The following is a 17,482-nucleotide window of genomic DNA, read 5'->3' as shown; positions in this document are numbered from 1 at the left end:
CCTAACTCACTCTGAATCTGAGACAACTCTTTGGCAAATTGTGTTTTACTGGTTTTGGACATCTGTGCATAAAGACAATTGTAAAATTCTTTTTTGCCAGCTTCTTTGTATTTGCTCTGCAAAAGAAAAGAAAAACAGGCTTAAGAATATAAAATGCACTGTTCTACATCCACCGGGGAATACAGTTAGTTAGAGAAACTGTCTTACACACGCATCTACGATAATGCCCTTCTCTTTAAGGAGGTCATACTAGTAATAAGCTCGGCTTGCTTTTACATATTCTCAGAGGACCAGACTGAACAGCTACATGACATCAGAATCATTAGGCTTCATTAAGGATACAGGAAAAGCTCTGAACAGCACATCAGCTACCTCAGACAGAGCAGCCCTTTAACACATTTTTCACATATTCAGTGTTGCAGTCATAAAACTCAAATAGAAAACAAAGCTTGCACATGTCATTGACAAACTCCTGCTTTTACCTGCTTAGTTTAAATGACTGTATTAAAAAAGATGTTTGCCTGAAGATTAAAGCACTGGTAATGTACACAAACTGGAACAGAATTATTTTGAATACAACTGAGCTTGATTGTGGGGCTTTGCAGCTTTAATACAAATATGTGATTAGCCTGCAAATCTGGCATATCTGATTCAGTATCAATGTAAATTAACAAGCAAGTGTTCTCCACTCATATTTCCTCCTATATTTTCACAGTATCGAACATTGATCTTATTTCTTAAAGAGTACAGTATGTGCAAACCTAGATCTTAAACCCTATTAATTTTAAGCTCACTGTTATTAAAGACCAGAACAAGCCAGACTTTTGATCTAATATTTCTCTCATACTTTAACTGATAACTTCAGAAGAGTAGGTTACTAGTCACTATGTTAAATATTAACGTTTAAAAAATTACTAGTGTTTTATCTTTATTTTTACTTGCAATGTGTTTAATAACTGAAGTACATTCTGCACAGCATTTTTTTTACAGTGAAATTCCATTCCTTTATGAAAAACATCACATGTCATGATGTTGGCTCTCTTCCACCTTACAGAATGTATGTTAATAAGTCAAGATGCCTCCCACAGCATGTATTAAACCACAGTTCGTACCTGCTAAATACAGATGATCAAGAGCATATGCCATGCTGTAAATAGAAAGGAAAAAAACTATCCAGACCATGTCATTATTAAACAGAGGTATAGTTTCATAATGGCTCGCTAACTGGCACTTGTCACAGTTAACATCTATTTAAAAAAAGGCTTTAACCCTCAGATGTAACCATGCCTTACCTAAGAAATGAAATCACCAAGATTTTTCACATGCTGAAACTGAGGAGTGTCAGGACCGAAACTGTACCTGCCCTTGGACTTTTCATATTCTTCTTTACACTTCACCTACAAGAATGAAAAAGACAACTCAGTCATCAAAATTGTTACATGACAGAAGCTTAAATCAAAACCTATTTCCGGAATGGTTATTTTATCTTGATATTGGAACTATTCTGAATTCGATTCAGTTCACTTCAGACCTGATTCAAGCACTGAAGAAAAAGGAATGAGAGGCTGGTGAATTAGCCAACCTCTCATGCTGACCATGAGGTGCTTTAATATGGCGGGAAAGTTGTTTTTACAACATGGTCCAGACCAAGACAACTTTCTCATGTACTGTAGTTCCTGTTCACAACAAAAGACAGATGACAACTCAAAGTACAAGAAAAAAAAAAAAAAAAACGACAAATACATAACAATTTTATGTGTCCAACGTGCAGTGTAACTGAAGACATCAGATAAATACATCAGGTCTCTGTTGCTACGCCAATATCTGAGGGGGGGGGGGGGGGCGGAATTGGATCTGGCTTTCAAGTAATTCCCCTCTCTTGAACGAATTTTACTAAGCTGCTGAACCCTGTAGGTGAGGCCCAGCTTGGCCAGTATTTGGGTGCCTGACCAGCAGGGGTTACTGAAGCATGTTGAGGTAAACTCTCCCAAAACAATTTCCTTCCCTAGCCCATGGAAGAGCACTAGCCAATGCAGTGCCCGCTGAGAGCCTGCAAACAAGACAAGCAATTCAGCACGAAAGGGTTTCGACCATGCTTAAATGATTCACCCTGCACTCCCATGCTGTGTGCTTTGTACTGGGAAAGCTGTGTGGTGGTTTTGTGATGTGGACTATATCCACTGGGGCTAAACTAAAACCCCCAAAGTCATTTAACTTGCGACAGGATCAGACCAACTGCAAATGCAACCTAAAGATGACAAAGATGGGACCTGATACTACTGAAAGGTAAAAAATAACTTGTGAAGTTGCTGTGTTCATTTCGGGGATGTATCAAAACTGTCCTCTTTGAAGCCATGACCGATTTTACTGGATTGTTTTGATGGGCCAGTGTTTGCTGTGCAAGCTTCTGTCTGCACTGCAGCTACCCTTGAACTAGCACATAAAAATGGCAAGAAGCTGAAAAAAATGACACACGGTTAAAATTAATTGACATGAAATGGCTTTAAACATGAAGCTGTCATTTGTGGCATCTGTGTTGTGGCAATTAAGCCAGACAAGCTAAACTCAGTATTTGCTGAACTGACAGTAAGCAAGCACAGGTATGCTTGAAAAACAACATAGTGTACATCCAAAACCCAAATAGAAGCACTCTAGGTTGCAAGCCCCTAATCTTTCATTACCACTTATTAAAGCTTGTTTGTAGCAGCGTAACTTACATAAATCTGCAATACTTACATCATACTGTAACTGTTTATTAATAAAGTACTGTAACAATGTGCATGTTTTCTTTTCTTCATCCGTACGTTTTGAATACTGTATCTCATGTTCTACCGTACAGTATGTATAACATGAGATACAATATTCAAAACATACAGATGAAGAAAAAAAAAACAGGGGCCTAAAAGATTAGTGTGTACTCCTGCACACTGTTCACTCTGTAATTGGTCAGATAACCAGGATGGTATTGTATGTGCTTCTCTTGGTCATTTCCAAGGACAGTGGGGTCAAAAGTTTGAACCGATGGTGAAGTGGTAGATGACGCATCAGGGTATATTTGGAACACTTGGATCACTTCTATGAACACTAGCCTGCCTGCTAATAACAGTTGCCTCTGGAGGACTGGTGTTCCTCAAAGATACAACAACCATGCAGACAAACAAACAAACATGCGCACACACCCCAATAAAAAGCATACTAGGTTAATTGTTTCCAAATCACTTGCCATGCAATCTGGTGTCAACGTTCTTTAACACTTTTACTTTGTCCCTCCTTCGCTGCATGTAAATTGGGCTCTACCCAGATGGGCTAATGATTTTTAAAACTATCAAATGTTTGCTCCTCTTAACATTTGTACCTCAAGCCCTAAATAGCTTATTAATAATGCTTTATTGTTTTTTTTTTTTTTTTTTTTGTTCAGTGCTTTGAGATGTACATGAAAGGCGCTATATAAAAAAAAAAAAAAATTATTATTATAATATTATATATTATTCAAACATTCAAAATCTTAAAAGGTATAGACAATGTCAACCCAGGGGACTTCTTTGACCTGAAAAAACAAACAAGGACCAGGGGTCACAAATGGAGATTAGATAAAGGGGCATTCAGAACAGAAAATAGGAGGCACTTTTTTACACAGAGAATTGTGAGGGTCTGGAACCAACTCCCCAGTAATGTTGTTGAAGCTGACACCCTGGGATCCTTCAAGAAGCTGCTTGATGAGATTCTGGGATCATTAAGCTACTAACAACCAAATGAGCAAGATGGGCTGAATGGCCTCCTCTCATTTGTAAACTTTCTTATGTTCTTATTATATTAATAAACATGTATTGTTTTGAGATTGCATTGCAAAACTAATAACTTGGAATTCCATTATAGGAACCAGTGGATCTGAGCCACTTTTAAAACAGCAACAAACAGAAATTAGAGTGAGAAACATCTCACTGTACAGCGTTCTAGTATGCAACACTAAACAGGATTATACATATCTTGGGTGTAGCAAGCTCTCTGATTGGCTCAAAACGATTCCAAGCAGTGCTGTTGTTAGACAACAGCAGACTAGTTGGATCTGTTTAGCCTTATTAGTATACTTTTGTTTTCTATCACAACACATTTCTTCTGGAATAGTTTATTTTATAATCACACAGACACGTCAAGGTGTGCTTTGCTGTGAAATGAATTTGAAGCAAAGTCGAGTCATTTTTCAAAACAAAGCAGATCTTGGTGCGTCTTACTACTTAAACGTAACATACATCCCCAGCCATGACTGCAAATGAAATATTATAGCAATCAGTATCATGAAAATGTAAATCACCATGACCTACAGTACAGTACATCCTCCATATATGTAGCCCTGGAATCTGATAATACCCCAAATTATGCAAGTCCCTAGCAAATGTACTCACAATTTAAAAAGTTTTTCTTTAGATACATAGACAGACACGTCCAGTCACCCCCACTACATCCCTATATTAATAAAATATTAAGAGTAATACTTTGGGGCCACAAAGACTGGGCTTATATAATCTCTGTTGAGAGTGCATTCTTATAGGAAGCATCTGGTCAGGAGGATGTGGGAGTGAGGTTGTGAACGCCTTATAACAAGCCCTTCATACTGCTAGTCAGAATGGACGAAATTGGCTTAATGCGACTTGAGCATGTACTATAATAGCGTATACATTTAACACTTTTTAAACAATCGAATAATTGATTTGCTTTATATTTATTTTTTAATTCTCAAATCCAGTCACAGCATCTTTTTCTCTGACAAAAAACAAAACAATAGATGGAGTGTGAAGCATCTTAACAAGACACATTTTTCCCCCAGTACTTAAGACAGACTCTTCACCTAATTTAATGTATTTCACCCACATGCTCAGACCAATTTACACCATTCATTTACAGGGCAAATGGGAATTTTATTAGGATTTTCCTCACCAAAGATTAAGGGCTGTAAACCAAAAGATTAATCAAAATGCCTGTCACTAAAACCATTACGGTTTTATTTAAGAAAGGTCTTAAAATTTGCACTAACACCAGTAAAAAATGCAAATTAGGTCTGTCATGTCTAGTCACAGCAAACAAGCACATACATTTACTTACATCACTTATCAACTCGCTACACTTCTTGGCAAACTCCAAGTTCCTGTCTTCAACAATGGGCTTACTGAATGCCTGAAGAAGAAAAATGAAAAGCCATTCAACATTATTTCAATGAAGGTCATCAGAAAGACACCACCTCCCTCCAAAAATGAGCTCACCTCCTCCCCCTCCACTTCTTCCACAATCTCCTCTTCTCCAGAGTCGAGTTACACGCAGCCTCATAATTTCTAGACAAGAAAACAAAACCTTTTCTTTACAGAACAAAATAAACAGGAGGAGTTCTGTGGTAACTGCTCAGGGACTCCACGGCAGTACTGGGACTGTGTGAATCTGTTCTCAGGGAACGCTGTGATCAAGACTTCTTTATCTGCCTTCCTAATTTAGAAACTACTTGATGGACTTTATCTTAGCAATTTACCATGAGTGAACACAGAAGCATTGCAGACGTCCACACAACACCAGCCACATCACTCAGAACACAGCATTTCAAATGTCATACGGCTTTGTCCAAATTATATTCCAAGGAAATTTCTCCAAATTCATCTGTAAACTATTTCGGTTTATATATATTTTTGATAAATTCTACTTGTTAAATCAAGGTGCCTCACAGAAAAAAATCCTAAGCAAGCCACGCATCATCCATTTAATTATTTGTTTTCCTTATTAAGAATTGGTGAAGGTAATATTAAAACTTTACAATGCATCAGTAAGACCTCATCTAGAATATTGTGTCCAGTTCTGGTCACCTTGCTTTTAAAAGGCATGTCATATGCAGACAGGCTAAAATAATTGAATCTATTCAGTCTTGAACAAAAAAGACTATGCGGCGATCTGATTTAAGCATTCAAAATTCTAAAAAGTATTGACAATGTCGACCCAAGGGACTTTTTCGACCTGAAAAAAGAAACAAGGACCAAGGGTTGCAAATGGAGATTAGATAAAGGGGCATTCAGAACAGAAAAGAGGAGGCATTTTTTTACATAGAGAATTGTGGGAGTCAGGAACCAACTCCCCAGTAATGATGGTGAAGCTGACACCCTGGGATCCTTCAAGAAGCTGCTTCATGAGTGTCCATTCTGAATCAGCTGGAGCTAGATCTAACACTTTGGGGGCATATATTGAAATAACACAGCGCTGCTATAATTGTGGGTAGGTCCCTTCATTAGTTGGAAATGATAACAACTCTGCCTTGGTTTTCTTTTCCCCGCAACCACTTACACAGCACAGATGGGTTTTTTTTGTTTGTTTGTTTGTTTGTTTTGAATGCAACATTAATCATAATAATACATCAAAATACAACATGTGAAGGAAACAAGTACAGTGTGAAAGATGTCTACTACACAAAACGAAAGCAGGTACAAGTTCCTTCCGTATGGAAAGTTAGACAGACCATGTTTGTCACACAGACTAGTGTATTTCCACGTGGAGGTAATATAGCTTACACAACGCTTCACTGGGCATGCGCCGGTACGTTTCAGAGCACATGTGAGGGTACATGCGGAAGTCATGTTTTTTGGCTCAGAAGAGATGCTCAAGAACAGTGATTTTGGAAAGCAGTGTTGCATTATACAGATGTTTGGGCGCATACGGATTATTATACAATGACCAAATACAATCGGAACAGCAAGGTGGGATAGTTTATGTTTTATCTTTCATGTAGTGCTGATGTATGTCAAAAACCAACCTGGTTCTCAATTGTTAATATCTCTACCTTTATAATACTTGGTATTCCGTTTTGTTGTATTCTTCTCTGCACACTTGAGAGAGACAGAGAACAAAGAGGACTCGGATACATACTGCTAAAGGTACTGTACTACAGACTTCTGGCAGTGCTTATTGTGTGATCTGTTAAAGAATAAAATTACATCCCAATTTGCAGCACAAATAACAAGACTACCTGCTGTCTATGACAAGCAGTTTTACTTCTGTGCATAATTCCTCACCACAAGACATAATTACGTGAGTGCATGCTAAGAAAGACGTACATATTGCTACTGCTTTTGTCTTAATGTAATATTAGTATCATTGGTTTCCCAAGTTTATTATTAGCTTGTAATACTTAGCAAGCAACAGGTTTGAAGATATTTGGGTAAATTGAAACAAAGCCTGTCTACAAGTGAAATGACAGATGAATAAATGCAGAACAAAATGAATCAGAATGATTTTTTGAGACCACATAATTATTATTATTATTACTTGTTTATTTAGCAGACGCCTTTATCCAAGGCGACTTATAGAGACTAGGGTGTGTGAACTATGGATCAGCTGCAGAGTCACTTACAACTACGACTCACCCGAAAGACAGAGCACAAGGAGGTTAAGTGACTTGCTCAGGGTCACACAATGAGTCAGTGGCTGAGGTGGGATTTGAACCGGGGACCTTCTGGTTACAAGCCCATTTCTTTAACCACTGGACCACACAGCCAGAAACTTTTCTCCCAGTGGTTTTAGTTTGTAGTTTTTCAATTGTATCAGAATACCTTTAATTGAGTGCTAATTGGGGAGTGGCCACATGTATTAACACTAGAACCGCCAAGGCAGTCATTTTGAAAGTTTTCACTTTTAAAATGTAAATTACTCTGCGTGTGTTCAAGATCCGCGGTTGTCTGTTCTTGACTTCTCCTAAATACATGTATTAAATACCCTGACGGCATTTGAAAGGCAGAATCACAAAAACTTCTACCTAGAACCACCAAAAGCCGTTATTTTGACGGCTTATTACAATACATGCTTTTATTGTTAATATAACCTACAAATATGCTATTTGTTATATGTATACAAGCCAGTTTTTTATCTCTACCTCCACAGAGTTTACAGCAATATGTTTTTAAATAAAATATTGCTCTTGAAGTCTAGATATGTGTTATCCAAATATCTATTGTAATCCTATCAATTCCTTGGAGAACTGCCGTCTGGCTGTCTACATGAACATATATAGTCTGCTGTCTTATAATATTACTATAATAAAAATAATTTTTTGAGAAATCTTGATTTTTGCGTTTTGACTTGAGAGCAACTACAGACATATTTGCCTTGGCATCAGAAATTTGTAACGACTTCATTGAAAACAGCATTGCCTGCTTCAAACTAAACATAAAACATTACATGGACAAGCAGCTGTTTCAGACAAAAGCACGGTGTCGCTGGATACAATGCATGTCAAACAAACCTCTCAAATTTGGGATCAAGTTTTGACTGGCAACGGATCCTACCCCTACCTGTGCAAAGATGAAACTCACCCAGCTGGTCAGAGACTGGGTGACAATGTGGTACTTAGGCTGACGTAACCGTGCTTAGGAAAACGAATAAATGTTACCAATGACAATTTTTTTATTTTCACTGTAATTAGCAAAACAGTTGAAGAAAAAACAGCCTTGTTGGAACAGGAAACAAAGCGAGAAGACAGTTTCCACCATCTGCGCAAAACTTAGTACTCAGTGAAAGCAAATCACAGGTGTCCAGTTGCTGTATTTTACAATGTACTGGACATGGCAGCCATCCATTCCTTAGTTTTGTACAATGAATGCACCGGGGGAAATATCAGTAGGTGAAATTTCATCTTGATGCTAGCCACGGTGCTTTGGCAGAAACATTTCGATCAGAAAACTGCAAAGCGGCAGGGAAACGCAGCTCAACCTGGATACAGTGCGCAGCCATCAAGTGACACACGCAACAGAAAACAATGCCAGGTAACTAAATGCAATGAAAATAAAACTCTGATATCTGTGCCCAGTGTGAAAGAGCAGTATGTGGTAAATGCACACGTTGATAAATGCACAAGTTGATAAGCGAACATCTGTGTGGATTGTGCTAATATGGGGGCTACTTTGAAGTATGTTTCCCTGAATGCGCATTCACGTTGCACAATGGGAATTGAGTTATTTTCTTCTTTATCTTATTTTTTTATAATTACTTTGTTTTTACAATTTTGTATGTACATATACCAGTTTACAGCTGTTTACACAATATTTTTCTTTTCAAATATTTTCTATAATAGTTTTTCATTTTTTGAAGTCATGCGTTATATGCGGTAATGTGGGGGAAAAAGCCTTTTATGTTATTTTTGTAAATAACTACTTCATTTTTACAATGCTGTATGTACATATAGCAGTTTATACCTATTTACACAATATTTGCTTTTCCAATGTTTATTTTATTATAGTTTATCATGTCAAGTCATGCGTTATATGTGCAAATTTTGAAAATAAAGCCTTTTATGTTTATTTTTTTTATTTAAATACAGTGTTTCTGGTATGCAAATGTTAGATACTATAATAATATCTTTATTTTTATATAGCACCTTTCATTTGTCTTTCATTTTCATATCAAAGCGGGTTAAAAATGTACCTGTCAAAATGACTTTTGCTGGCGGTTCTAGGTAGTAGCATAAACCCGGCAGTTCTAGTGTTAAAGGGCAGAAATCTATAGTGAAGGCGAATGCCCAGTCTATTGTTTTGTGTCAACCTTTTGTTTTGGTCCCTGTGCCTTGTTTCTTTGAGTTTGTGTTTAATAAAAGTGTGCAAAAGTGCTTTAAAAATACAGCTTTTTTCTCCAAGTCTCTCTCCTGCCAGCAACCAGCCTTGCCAGTGGCACTACTCTTTCACACATGGTGTTTGAGTGGGATAGCGCCCCCTCGTGTCACAGAGCAGGACTGCAGTTAAAAAAAATAAATAATTATGAGCCTCAAAGAAGACTGGCACAAGGAGCAGTGGCAGCGGGAAGTTGAAGGGGCTCCGTGGTGCGCAGCCTGCAGGGAGTTTGGGCACCTACGAGACTTGTGGCCCTAAGAAGACCCCTGCTTCATGAAGGCATTTGCAGGGATGAGGTTGAGTCCCCAGAAGAATGGCTCTGCCTAAGGCCCAAGACCAGCAGCCTGCTGGAAAGCCAGAGACTGGCCCCTTTGCCTCCCAGGCCATCTGGGAATGTGGTTTAGTCGCCCTCCTCGCCAGCCTGGAGGAGCAAGGTTGGTGCCTCTCCTGTGGAGTGTTTGGACACCTGGCTGTGTGCTGCCCATCTTCAGATGAAGAGGAGTTGCCACCTGCCTGAAAAAGGAAGAAGGGGAGGGCGGCCGCTCCAGGAGGCAGGCAAAGGAGGAACCGATGCTATCTCCAGAGCCAGAGAGGGAGAAGCCATTGCCATCTCCAGTGGCAAAAGAAGGAGGATCCGTTGCAGTCTCCAGTGCAAAAGGACCTGCCAGAGTGCCTAGCACAGCCACCACTGCCAGCATCGCCACTGCAGGGTGCCCTGCCAGCTTTGCCATCGGCGTAAGGCCCAGCACCATTATATGCGTTGGGGCCACCTTCTGTAGAGTAGCCCCGAAAGAGCAAAAGTCACTCGGGCATAGGAGGTAGAAAGGGGGTTAAACAGGCACCCCCTCACAGAAGCCCAGGGGTTACAAGAGGGGTTAAACGGGAGCCCCTTACAGAAGACCCAGGGCCACCTCAGCTGAAGCAAGTAGAGCATCGCCACCACAACCCCGACCACTACCCCTATGTCCCGACCCAGTGCCTATGGGTCAGCGCCCGGCATTTGTGTCCAGAACTCTGTTCACTGGGCCAAGTTCACAGGTCGCCGCATCACCAAGCACAGTTGGTCACCTGGTCTCCTACTCTGCTACCCCTGGTGGCCCAGACATAGCTCCACTGACACCAGAGCTCGCACCTCTGCCGGCTCCTGCACCTGCCCAGTCGCCAAACTTGCGCTCCCTACGTCCTGTCCTCGTAGCCTGGGTCCCCTTTGTAAATGTAAATAGTGTCTGTGGGGAAGGTAAGGTTGGCAGGGTTGGGGTTAAATCTGTCCCTGCCAACAATCACTGGTGTGGCCATTCCCCAATTAGGTAATTGAGTGCTAACTGGGGAGGGGCCACATGTATAAAAGGGGAGAAATCCTTTGTTTGGTGGAGGTTAGGTGAGTGTTTGTACTGTGATTTTGAAATCTACAATGAAGGCAAATGCCTAGCCTGTATTGTTTTGTGTCAACCTTTTTTTTGGCCCCTGTGCCTTGTTTCTTTCAGTTTGTGTTTAATAAAGGTGCGCAAAAGCGCTTCAAAACTGCAGCTTTTTGTCTCTGAGTCTCTCTCCTGCCGGTAACCAGCTTTGCCAGCGATGCTACCCTTTCACAGCCACATTTCAACATTGAATAACTAAGACATTGATAGTGTATGAAGCAGAATCACCAGCTGTGACAGAGAAAGAATGAATCTTGGTTTTAAATCTCCCTCCCGACCTGTGAGGGCGCTGTGTAAAGGGAACAGTGTGCCCCGGATTGGATGGTTTGGCAATTCATTCCAGGGAAAGATGGAAGTCGGCCATCTAGAAAGGGGGCGGAGCCACAGTACACCAAGTCATCGCCCCCAGACGGGCGGCTATGTGGCAATCGCGGATTGGAGGAAAAACGATTGCACTCGCTAACCAAGGGGGGGTGGCTGAAGGTAGAAAAGGGGATGTGGCAAAGTGAACTGTTCCTTTGTTATGGTTACGAAACAACCGCTGAAGGAACGTGAAATAACGGCTAACATGATCTGGGAGCTGTCGCTAAAGGCCAGCACCAAACTCGGACAACAGTGCACTACTGTTCAACACTAATTGTATTTCACCACTTGCACTTATGGCACTCACTCTGGTGATCGTGTTTGTGTTCTATGTGTGTTTGTACTATTATTATTATTTCGGGACTCAACCCTGTGGTTAACTGTGCCGTACACATTGTTGTGTATTGCCAGTTACTATTATTTACGGTCGCCAAACAACCTGGATCATAAAAATAAACGATTGTTTGTTATTATTTGAGCACTGCATCACCTCTTCACCTGCGCACTGTAAACCACTTTGCCACACCAGCATATCATGATTATTTATCATATCACATCCTATACAGTATTCACTGCTGAAAAATAATGAGCTCTTGGCTATCAACTCTCACGAGCCATTTCATCTGAAAATAAAATGCTGTGCTGCAGTCTGACTCCTAGGTCTAAGAACTGGACACATTGCAAACTCTTGTTAATAGTCATATTTTGTTTTTAAAATGAGTCTGCAGTGACTCACCATCCAGCAAAACACAACAGTTGACTCTAGTGATGACAGCTTACATCAATGCTTTGGCATTGTATATATATATATATATATATATATATATATATATATATATATATATATATATATATATATATATATATATATATATATATATATATATATATATTACACACACACACACACACACAGTATAGATAGATAGATAGATATGTGTGTCTATAGATATATCTATATATATATATATAGACACACACACACACACACACACACTGCCTATAGTAAGTATTCGCGCCCCCCTTGGACGTTTTCACAGTTTGTTGTGTTACAACCTGAAATCTTGATGCATTTAAATTGGATTGTTTTTCCTCTGATTTACACAACCTACTCAACACTTTGAAGAGGCAAGAGAATTTTTTTATTGTGAAACAGTAGTTAGTTAATGAAAAATAAAAAAAAAAACTGAAATGATAAATAGATAAGTATTCCCCCCCCCCCCCCAAGGGGGGTGAATACTTAGTATAGGCACTAATTATATATAGATATAGATATAGATAGATAGATAGATAGATAGATATATAGATATATATAGATATATACACACACATACATATTACTAAAAAAAACCTGCTGTGCTGTGTATTGACACGAATGACTCATCAGGACTCCTTCAACCATCCTAGTTATTACGAGGGTATTTAAGAGTAGGCAAGACTTAATGTGAATTTCAGTTTAATTTCAGTTTCAAGTGTTTTAAATAATGTTAACCACGGAGACTCTGGTAGACAAATGCATATACAACATTAAACATTACAAGATGCAACAACTATTAAGAAATTGAATATGTATGTTACCACGAGCACAAATATGGCCTATGGTAACATACATATTTCAACAAAAAATAATACTTCTGTTACTGCATGTCCTTTGACGTCTGCAACAAAAATATTTGACAAATCATTTGGCCATGCTTTATTAGTAGTTTTAGGATGATTACAGTACTTCAGAATTTGTCCAGCACAAGACATTGGGAGAACTGTACTATAGTCCAGTGGCTTTTCAAAATTAAGTTTACCTGTACTTATTATTATTATTATTATTATTATTATTATTATTATTATTATTATTATTATTATTATTATTATTATTTATTTCTTAGCAGACGCCCTTATCCAGGGCGACTTACAATCGTAAGCAAATACATTAAGTGTTACAATACAAGTAATACATTTAACTTGCGTTAAAATAATTATTGTACAAAACGATACAATAAAACAGTTAAGATAATATTTTCACAAAGTGTGAATACATTATTTCTGACAGTTTGTAATTCTACAGAACTGTTTGTTATTGGCACAGTTTTTTCAGAAAGGTAAAGCTCAAACAATAAAAATAGCGAACACGAAATAATCAGCTCAGACAGTTAAACGGCTCATAAATACGTCTTAAGCTGTATTTTACTTGTTTTAGAATTGTAACTAATGTTTTCTACTTACGGACAATTTGGAGTAAACATCTTTGTGAATCTAGCCTAATTTACATGTAATTCTGTTTTCAGTCCCTTTTTAACATGTTATTGCTTCGCATGTGAATGCAAATGAGGGTGGATCTTTTTAAATGATTCTGATGTCATGCCTATTTAGCCTAGTACACTAAGCTTGATATGCAAGCCTCCAAATTGGGGTTTACAAGCACTTTTATAATTTTATCATGAAAATGTATGATTCAGGTTACAAGAGAAGGTTGTTATTTGTCAAAACACTGTCCAGCCAGTTAATGAATAGCTCTATATATCTGCATTTGGAACAGTTTGTGGGTGCTGGGGGAGCGGGTGGGAGGCACATTTTATTCTTAGGTTGTCTAAAAAACAAAAATGCTGTCTGAAAGAAAAATGTTGGCACGCCTCACTGAATCACTACAGTACCCCCGTGTATTGTAATCTGACTATTCTCTACATAGCGGTGTCAGAAGAGAATACAAATTACACCGTGTAACAATTTTAACATGTGTTCCTTATGGTTTTCAGTGCATTAGTTTATTATGTGCGAAAATATGATTTTGTTTAGAGGTGCGTTCTCAGTAATAATAACACTATGTAACACAATTTTTGTTCCTGGGTAGTAAGTGTTATTTCCTAATTGCTTATGCCTCAAAAGTATAGAAAATGGCTATTATTCCCCACAAACTTTGCTTTTGTGACCAGGACAGTGATATTTTGAAATGTACCTATTTCCAATGAGAAAACGGGCGAATTTGTGTCTTTTCGTTCACATAATGTCAGAAAAAAACAACATATGAATCCAAATTAACATGTATTTATACTAAAGTAATACAAAAATGACTACAAAAGATTTAGAAGCGAGTAGTTTGAGATTTACGATTATACTGTAAATCACTTTCACGAATCAGCCCCCAAATGTAGTCTCCCATCAAGTTCTCGTTATACTGTCCTTCATTGACAGCTCATCCAGGAGCTTCAAAGCCGTGCTGCTCCATAATGGTAACAAGTACCCGTCTCTTCCCCTGGCTCACTCGGTGCACCTCAAAGAGGATTACAACAGCATCAAGACCTTGCTGGACGCCTTGAAGTATGATGAGTACGGCTGGGACCCCCGGAAGGTGCTGATGCCACCACTGCATATCAAATTGGGCCTTATGAAACAATTTGTCAGAGCTCTAGATAAGGAGTCGTCAGCCTTCAAGTACCTTCAAGACTTCTTCCCTAAGCTGTCTGAGGCAAAGGTCAAAGCCGGTGTCTTCGTCGGACCACAGATAAAGAAGATCCTGGAGTGCAATGAATTCCCCAAGAAGCTCACTAGCAAGGAGAAAGTGGCTTGGAACAGCTTTGTTGCAGTGGTTCGGGGCTTCCTGGGCAATCACAAGGCCGAAAACTATGTGGAGCTGGTCGAGACTCTGGTGAAGAACTACGGCACAATGGGCTGTAGGATGTCCCTCAAAGTCCATATCCTTGATGCTCATCTTGATAAATTTAAGGAGAACATGGGGGCGTACTCGGAGGAGCAAGGCGAGCGCTTCCACCAGGATATACTGGACTTTGAACGCCGCTACCAAGGACAGTATAACGAGAACATGATGGGAGACTACATTTGGGGGCTGATTCGTGAAAGTGATTTACAGTATAATCGTAAATCTCGAAAAACTACTCACTTCTAAATCTTTTGTAGTCATTTTTGTATTACTTTAGTATAAATACATGTTAATTTGGATTCATATGTTGTTTCTTTCTGACTTTATGTGAACGAAAAGACACAAATTCGCCCGTTTTCTCATTGGAAATAGGTCAATTTCAAAATATCACTGTCCTGGTCACAAAAGCAAAGTTTGTGGGGAATAATAGCCATTTTCTATACTTTTGAGGCATAAGCAATTAGGAAATAACACTTACTACCCAGGAACAAAAATTGTGTTACATAGTGTTATTATTACTGAGAACGCTCCTCTAAACAAAATCATATTTTCGCACATAATAAACTAATGCACTGAAAACCATAAGGAACACATGCAACCATAATAATAACCCTAATATGTTTTATCATTTGTAAAATTCACTTCACATAAAGCCAGAGTGCTAGATCCTGAAATTGACACTATTGTACAAAACCTTCACTTGAATTTGGTGTTAATTACTTTTCTGACAGTCTTGTCAAGTGTGGGATTAGCTTTAAAATAATAGGAGATGCTCTAATAGCTGACCTCAGAATGAATTCACATCTTCCGCTGCAGTTCTCTTTTATTACTGTAAATGCACAGACTGATGCAATTTCATTCACTCACCTTGCACACCAGTCAGAAACGTCACTGTAATGCTCCTGATCTGCTTCAACATCTCCCCAATGACACAATTCCACAGTGACAAACTAAGAAGAGACACAATTAGAACATTGTTAATAGAAAAATGCACAAATCGTGTGGTATAATAAAAAAAACATTTGAAAAAAATTTATAAAAACTAAAGTATGGAATCATATTTCTTACCTTGTTGTTTGAGAAATCACTGATCTCCCTAAATTGTTGTGTTGGGATTTATAAATGTTCTCCCTTACCAAAACAGAAGTACCTAAATTTTTAACTTTACAATAAACTGTAACCGTGTTTATAATAACTGATAAAATACCTACCGGCAACATCTTGAAATGTACTGTTTTTCAGACCCAGGTATTCAAAGGTTATGGCGGCAAATAAAGAGGTTTATGTAAAATTGTGAAAATAGCAATAGAGCAAAATATATACAGAGAGAATCACAGAATGAACGCATGTCAAGCACAAAGGTCAATGGAGTCCATGTAACACCGTTAAAGGCACAGGATAGCTGTTTAAATAGGTACTGTGTGAAGATGCCTCAGAAAATCAATGAATACAATGGAATAATGTCATTTGTTTCAGGTTATTATGGGACCAGTGTGGCAGTTTTGATAAGAGTTGTAGTCCTGATTTGAGTGAATGAGTGAATGCACTGTCAAAAGTGTGCACAATTACCTTTACAAAATGTTAAAATGTGCCCTTGTTTTCAATGCATTGCTACATTATTAATGACTTATTTTTTAACTATTTTAAATTTTAAACAATATGTTAAAAACTAAATAAATAAAAATTGACTTTAAACCCAGAGAACTGCACAATATTTATATTTTTACCACATACATTTTCAGGCAGTAGGATTTTAATCCATATACAATACTCTCCGGATGGAATCACTGCCCAGCAGAACCTTTTAATGAAGCAGTTCAAAAGTTTATCGGGGAGTAAAACAAATGACTTGTCTTAAAATGTCTTGGAATAATGGGGACAAATGGCATCCCTAGTTGTGATTATCTGTCAAACTATATAAAATAACAGAGCAAGAACTGCTGTAAACCTGCAGCTATAAAGAAGTCAAGAAAATAACAGAAGAAAACTTCCTGAGCAACAATACAGGGGTATAGTTTAATTGTGGATGTATATCTGTAATAAAATCAATGTTTTGTGTGTGTGTGAAATGTGAACAAAAAAACAGTAATGTGCACCCTTAACTTACTTTCATGCTACTGCAGGGATGGAAATAAGACTCATATTGCATAGCAGTTTCACCCATTCCAGGTTTTAATTAGCCCAGCTGTATAGGTTACAAGCTCAGGTGTGTCTTATTAAACTCGTAGCAAAACCAGGAACGGACCAACCTGCTATGCAATGGGAGTCTTATTTCCATTCCTGTACTGCACACATCATTCAGTCAAATCACTCAACCCTCACTCAAGCCATTCATTCCATCCAACATGGTCTAATATTACGAAACACAGCCGCCTCTGTGTCACTACTCCAGCACACACCACATGAACCACAAGCTGCTG

At 38.5% G+C, this 17,482-nt stretch overlaps 1 protein-coding gene and 1 long non-coding RNA gene across 4 annotated transcripts in view; both read right to left on the bottom strand.

Annotated features, from left to right (window-relative positions):
* Window positions 1-17,482, bottom strand: part of LOC117394752 (LIM zinc-binding domain-containing Nebulette) — a 75,050-nt gene that overhangs the window by 27,729 nt on the left and 29,839 nt on the right. The gene's annotated exons all lie outside the window — the stretch shown is intronic.
* LOC131729760 (uncharacterized) lies at window positions 15-17,480 on the bottom strand. 2 transcript variants are annotated; one of them, XR_009323697.1, is made up of 5 exons: window positions 15,930-17,480; window positions 5,259-5,327; window positions 5,101-5,172; window positions 1,293-1,397; window positions 15-116 (listed from the first exon to the last, which is right to left on the bottom strand). It is a non-coding gene; the product is annotated as an uncharacterized LOC131729760 (long non-coding RNA). The 2 variants fall into 2 exon arrangements; XR_009323698.1 differs by lacking the exon at window positions 1,293-1,397 and having other exon boundaries at window positions 24-116.

Source organism: Acipenser ruthenus, chromosome 3, assembly GCF_902713425.1.
Source record: "Acipenser ruthenus chromosome 3, fAciRut3.2 maternal haplotype, whole genome shotgun sequence".
Classification (NCBI taxonomy): domain Eukaryota; kingdom Metazoa; phylum Chordata; class Actinopteri; order Acipenseriformes; family Acipenseridae; genus Acipenser; species Acipenser ruthenus.
The sequence above is the reverse complement of the archived record's forward strand: the minus strand, read 5'-3'. Positions and strand labels throughout refer to the sequence as shown.